At 33.7% G+C, this 7,036-nt stretch overlaps 1 pseudogene; it reads left to right on the forward strand.

Moving 5' to 3' along the window:
- Window positions 1–2,543: 2,543 nt before the first annotated feature.
- Window positions 2,544–5,310, forward strand: LOC113850720 (annotated as a pseudogene).
- Window positions 5,311–7,036: the final 1,726 nt, after the last annotated feature.

The following is a 7,036-nucleotide window of genomic DNA, read 5'->3' on the forward strand; positions in this document are numbered from 1 at the left end:
GGGTGATGGGTTCGATCAAATGCAAATGAAATCAACACTGTTTCGTTTATTCGTCATTTTACAAAGCTAAGGCTACCAACCCGCTTCAATTTTTTAAATCATTTTTTTGTCGTCTATTGTATTTAAAAAACATTAATAATCATTTTTTATTAAGTATTTAAAAATGTGATAAATATTTTTTTAATAAATATTTAAAATTTTAAATACTTAAACTCAAATTTATAAGTTGAAGCTAATAAATTTATAGTACTTTTAAAATCTATTACTCTTATATCTCATTTTCATTTACAATCTCTTTGTATTTTTCTTTCCTTTCATGTCGCATTACCCAATACATCTTTTATTTTTGTTTAGTCTCTCTTTCTCACACCCGATAACAGTGTCAAAATATAATTACATTTTAAAGAACAGTTCTTTTTTATCTTCACATTATTTAAGTTCATTTTATTTAAAATAATCTCAGGTAAGTTTACCTTTTTATTTATATACTTACGTCTCAAAATGATAAATAAAATTTTTCCCTTCCTCTTAGAACTATAAAACATAGAATCCAATGATATAATATTAGTGTGACGGTAAAAAGTAAATTATTGGTAATTTTCATGACTATATATATTTGTTGTTGCAACGGCAGATAATTAGAAAAATGTTAACAACATATTTTGTTTAAAATATTCTATGACACATTTGATAACAACTCTGATATGTGCCGTGAAAAATATTGTGCGAAAATAATCCATCCTGCTAATCAACCAAAATTTCCCAAAAAAAAGTGGAAAAAGCAATGGCAAAATTTTCATGGGTCAGTTTTACTGCTAAGAAGTTTGAAGAATAACCCCCTACACCCTTTCTGTTAGAATTGAATTGTAGTAAAATACACTTACAAAGAAAAGCTAGAAAACTGATATTGATTATGTAATGAATTATACACGACTAACAATTGAATTTTATTTTATTTTATAAGCACAAAAGTTTCATTCATTAACCACTAGAGGTGCTTAGCCCATATCTACAAGTATTAAGCACAATATAATAAGTCTCTCAGATCAATCTAAAAAAAAACAATCTCTCCTAAACCTAACCTTCTCCTATGTAATAAGAAGAAAAGTATGCTGTGAAGTAATAACTATGTCATCATGCAAGAAAGAGCAACTCCATGATAAAAATGGGTTTAAAGCACCAAGCAAGAAATGAGAAATAAATTGTTTTAGTACGAGCAGCAAGAGCTTGTCATGTCTTCAATTTAATCATCTCTAGCACTTTCAAGGCATTCAATTCACAATTAGAAAAAATAATTTCATTTATATGCTTCCAAATACACCACAATGTCAAGCTCCAAATAACCAAAGTGACTTTTCACTATTTCTTATCCAGTAGGAGCTCAGAAAAACCAATAGCCTTCTGTATACTAAGGAAGAATATGAGTATAATGAACGGTATTCTCTACCTCTCTTTTATAAAAAAACACATCTTTCATTTTCTAAAATATAATTTAGTCCCCTTCTAATAAGATTAGCTTCGGAGGGAAAAGAGTCATGGATCACTTGCCATATAAACGCTTGGACTTTATGGGGAACCCAACAACACCATACCTTATTCAAAATTTAAATAATTAAAATGTTGAAATTTGGTCCTGCATCCACATTGCTTTGTATAGTTCAATACCCAGATTTCATAGAAAAACCTTTAATCATATCACTCATCCAAATCCATCTATCCAAAGTGTTTTGGTGTGGTTGATAATCCTACAAAATAATAAACAGATTAGTAGCAACCTCCTCCTCCCATGGTCTAAGTTCCCTCCTCCACCGAATCCTGCATACCCATCTATCCTCTAACCAAAAACCATTATCTGACACCACACTCTCTTTATTTAGTGCCAAAGCATACAATCTTGGAAAGAAGGACTCAAAACTATCTATGCCAAGCCACACCTTATCCAAAAAGCTCATATTCGATCCATATCCTAATACTTTCTTCACACCATTTACAAACCAATTGTTTGCAAGGTAACCTACTCTTCAAATATCCTTCCACCAGGTTGAAAATTTAGAATTTCTCAATGGAATATTTGGTGTAGCAAACAAAGGACCATGTCGTACTTTTAGAATATCTATCCACAAGCACTTTTGATTCTCCAACGCTCTCTAATTTTATTTTTCTAGTAACGCCCAATTCACCTGATCAATATGTTTCACTCCAAGTCCTTCCTCCTCTTTACTTTTACACACTTCCTCCCATCTCACCCAAGGTATTTTTTTTTTTGTATCCTTCACCCTTCTCCATAAAAAGTTCCTTTAGATACGAATAAACTTCAATACTACTTTCCTTGGCATTTTATAAAATAAGATGTAGTGGATTGAGATGCTATTGAGCACCACATTCAACAACATCACTCTTACCCCCATTGATATAAATCTATTCTTTCAACTTTTCAACCTTTCTCTTAATGCCTCAATCAACTTTTTCCAAATATCCATGCGCCTTGGATTGGCCCCCACGGGAATTCTCAAAAATCTAAATAAGATTGTATCAACTTTGTAATGAAGGAAATTGGAAGCTTGAAGAAGAAAGTCTTCACCAACATTTATACCAACCAACTCACTCTTGTAGAAATTAATCTTCATGTTAGACACCAACTCAAAAGCACGTGGCACAACCATCCACTTCTTCCAACCATAAATCACCACTTTTAATCACCACTCTGTTATTACCACGGTACCTTGCTTTTATGCACATATGAAAATATTTAGAATTTACATCGCCTTCCTTGTGCCACCTCTTTTTTGCTTTTTGGGACAGTAATGACGCCTTGAGATTACATGCCATAGTTCCCCGGTCCTGTCTTGTCCAATTTCTTGTTCTTTTCATTTTTGAAATTTTGTAGCTATTGTCCCACTAAAAGCTAACCTGTCAATCAACTGCTTTTTTCCCTTCTTGACTTATAGGTCTTCATGAGTATATCTAGTGTACCGTTCTTTTCTCCCTCTGAGAAACCCACCGTCATCAACCCCTTTTACTAACATCCTTTTCGTTTAGTCTTCCTTCCTTCTTCCTCTTTCTCGGTTAGTTTACCTACTTCTTCATCTACTGACATGGCCTTTTCATCAATGCTCGCTGCCCTAGGGAACTATCCTATCACCAACGTTCCACTATTCTCCTTCTCCCCCTGGTCCATCTGTTGGTTCTGGTACCAAGTTCTTGTTGGAATTCACTTATATCTCTGGTTAGTGTCATTATTCTCCTCAGATGACTCTAGCCAACCCCTTGTCTCCTTCGACATCCCTTCTCCCTTTGATTCCTCCTCTTAAGACAATGATTCCATCCACTTCTTGCTACTTGAATAAGAAAAATCCTCCACCATTTCCTCTATTACTCTTGTAGAGAAATATTCATCATTAATTTTAACTTTTCCTACATAGTTGATAAGATTTGGCAATGTAGTGCGTATGACCAATCTCGCAACATCAGGCCTTTTTCTGGGTGTAGTGGGTTGGTCCATGTCACATAATATCTCATATGACCTCACTAATTGGTGAAAAAAAAGTCTAATTCCATGCATGAGCTGGAATCCTGAAACATTGCATCCATGAGTAATGCCTGTGTCACTACTCTTGTGTACCAGCTATAGACTTTCGAAAACCAGTTACTTAGCCAAACTCTAGAGTTAACTATAGATTCAATAGGTTCCCCTTCATTCTCTGATTCCAGTAATATAAGGTCCATCCCCATAGGCGTAACCTTGATTGAAAGTAATACTTCGTTGTTGAATTTCTCTTGTAAAGAGGCTATTTTGTGTGGGTAATGCACCTTACCCACATATGCTTTGTTAAGTTTTTTAATGATGTCTTCATTGATTGTTATTTCTAGTTCAAATCGACCTAATTTGCGATTAAAGAGAAAAATTTTCTCAAACATCTTCTCCCCACATTAATTCCACACTTCTTTCCTTTGTTTAGGACTCTCTTTGCTCTTCCCGACCACCACCTTCTCAAAAGATCTTTGGCTCATTACGTCTCTATTCTTGGCTATCCAAGTATTTTGTCTTGTCTTCATTCCCTTTCCTGGATTTTTGTTCTGATTGTATTGTGAAATATTAACATTCAGATTCATCCCTTGAATCCACACGTGTTGTATGTTTTTCTCCAACCTAACTTGATCATTTACCTCTACGAATTGAACAAATCTGAAGGACTTCCTGTATCTATCTCTTTTGGATGAGATAAACACATCAATCACTTTGCTCCATCATTAGAACTTCCTCCAAATTTTTTCCATTGTAGTCTTTCCTAGGAAGTTAGAGAAAAAGAATGAGATAGACTCTTTAAAAATGCTCCCTAAGTATCCTCCAAAGTTAATATTTTTTCTTTTAGAACCACCGTTATATCGTGGCATAAAGTTTTTTGGAATACCATTTGCCGGCCGGACGATAGATGGGCAAGAAGAAATTTTGAAATGCGAGGTGCAGTATTATTGAAAAATTCTCTTAACAAGGTCCGTGCTCCAATGAATAAACCAAATTGGCTTAGAGATCATGTTTGGGATAGACTATGTGAACATTGGAGAAGTGAACAATTTAAGAAAAAAAAACACACAAGCAAAAATAAATCGAGCATCTGATTGTGGAGGATTTGGAGGGTCACTCCACACTAGTGGTTCCATTACGACTTCTCAACATAGAGCTAATTTGGTTAAGTTTTGTCTTTATACTTTTAAACTTTATTATAAATTTTGTTTTGTATCATGAATTAATTTGTATTTTATCTCTATACACACTTTGTATTAATATGTGTTATTGTATTTGTCTTATAAACAAAGTTAACTGGAAATGCTCCTACTCCATCAGAGTTATTTTGTCATGTACACCAACGTAAGAAGGATAAGACGTGGGTGGATAAGAAATCTACACATATAGATGTAAGTCACCCTTTTGTGTAATTCAAATTTGTTTTTAATGTATGATTTTAAGGCTTTTATCTTATATTATTGTTTCTAACAGGCAGAATTTACACGTATATGGGAGAAGCGACACAAACATCATCTTCTCAAGGAACCCCTCCACTGAGTGAGTTAGATGTGTGGCGTGACGTAGCTGGAACAAAAAGGGGAAGAATATATGGCCTTGGATTGGAGTCCACTGTGGTAGCTGGGAGACCTTTTTATCATGGTTCAAGTTCTTCATCATCCGAGTGGGTACGAAGAGAGAAACTTAAAGAATTGAAAAAGAAATTAGAAGAAGTTCAAACTGAAAGAGATGACCTTCTTACTAGGGTGGAAAATACTGAGAGAGATATTCAATGGAATAACTAATTGTTACGAAAAATGATGGAAAAGATAAACTTCCAACCTTCTGGTTTACAATCAATGCAACCTATTCATGAAAAAGCAACAAATGGAGAGTCAGAATGAAATATTCAGTGTCTGTTACCTTATATTACTTTACATATTTTTTTCTATTGTGTATGAGTTAGAGACTTATGTAGTATGTATGCAATTAAAGACTTTAACAATTTGTATTGTGTTTTAGAGATTTATTATATATTATTGTGTATGGTAAAGATGTCCCTATGTTGATGAAAAATAGTGATTATTATTGATGATATATCTCTGCTTATTAGGTTCAATTACGATTAATTAGTTTACATATTTTACAGTTAATATTATATTATTAGTGACCGATTTTGTCACTAAAAATTTGTCTCTATATCAATTTTGAAATCGGTAGGTAAATCAGTCTCTAAAATCCATCACTAAATCAGTCTCTAAAATCAGTCGCTAAATCGGTCTTTAAAATCTGTCACTAAATTAGTCTCTAAAATCAGTCACTAAATCGATCTCAAAAGTTAGTCACTAAATTCGTCACAGAATTAGTCTCTAAATCGGTTGCTAAAGTCTGTCACTACTCCAGTCTCTAAAATCTGTCGCTAATTCTGACTCTAATTTCAGTCACTAGTTCGGTCTCTAGTTTCAGTCACTAGTTCGGTCTCTAATTTCAGTCACTAATTCAGTCTCTAATTTCGGTCACTAATTCGGTCTCTAAATTATCAGTCGCTAAATCCGTCGTTAACCATTAGCCACCATACATTTAGCAACCCAACATTATCAGTCAGAAAATCGGTCACTAATTATTTTAGCGACTAAAATTTTTTTATTAGTGACCGAAAAATCATTCACAAATAACTATTTTTCTTGTAGTGGCCTCTTTCTCTCCTTCACCTTTCTTGAAGACCCCTTAGTCCCATTTTTGCTCTTCACTTTTTCTCTCTCTCACTTTCACCCACTCTCTCTCTCTCTCTCGTAGCTACCCACCCCCAAATGACTAACAATTGTATTACATTTATAGGATAGGGCAAACATATCTGAAAAACTACTTACAAGAAACTCAAACTAACTGAACCAATCTAAATTAAATCACACCCCTCTCCTTTAATTTAGATCAGATAAAGACATAATTTCTATCATATCACAAAGCTCCTACAACTTGTCATAATTTACACCTTTTGTTATAATATCGACTACTTGATTTTCAGTGCTACATTATATTAACTCCAATTTTTCATTAGTCACTTAGTCTCTTAAGAAATGACTTTATAGTTTCATTTCAAATTAATAGACCTTATTTGCTGGGGAAGTCAAACTAGCTTTAGGTTTGAATATTCTTTTCAATAGCTTTTAACCCTTCCTCCATGGCTTTTATTCACCTTGGACTATTAACAACCTGCTTAAGGTTGATTGGTTTAATTTTGACAAGCAAAGCTAGATATACTAAGTGTCTTTCAGTTATGATTTTCTTTTTAGAAAGTACCTTATAATTATGCAGTTTTGGTGTAGCAGCCTAGTTTTTTGGGTCTGTTAATGTGAATATCTACCACGATATTATCTCTTTTCTTTTCCTCTCCCATAGAATTGAAACACACCTTACTTCTACTATTGTCTGAACGAGTGTTTCAATCCCATCTTTTACTTTCATTAAACACTACATTACTACTGATCACAATCATCTTTATACATGGGTCAAACAACCTCTAATGGTATT

Source organism: Abrus precatorius, unplaced genomic scaffold (assembly GCF_003935025.1).
Source record: "Abrus precatorius isolate BTA unplaced genomic scaffold, Abrus_2018 Scaffold9, whole genome shotgun sequence".
In the NCBI taxonomy this organism is placed as follows: Eukaryota; Viridiplantae; Streptophyta; class Magnoliopsida; order Fabales; family Fabaceae; genus Abrus; species Abrus precatorius.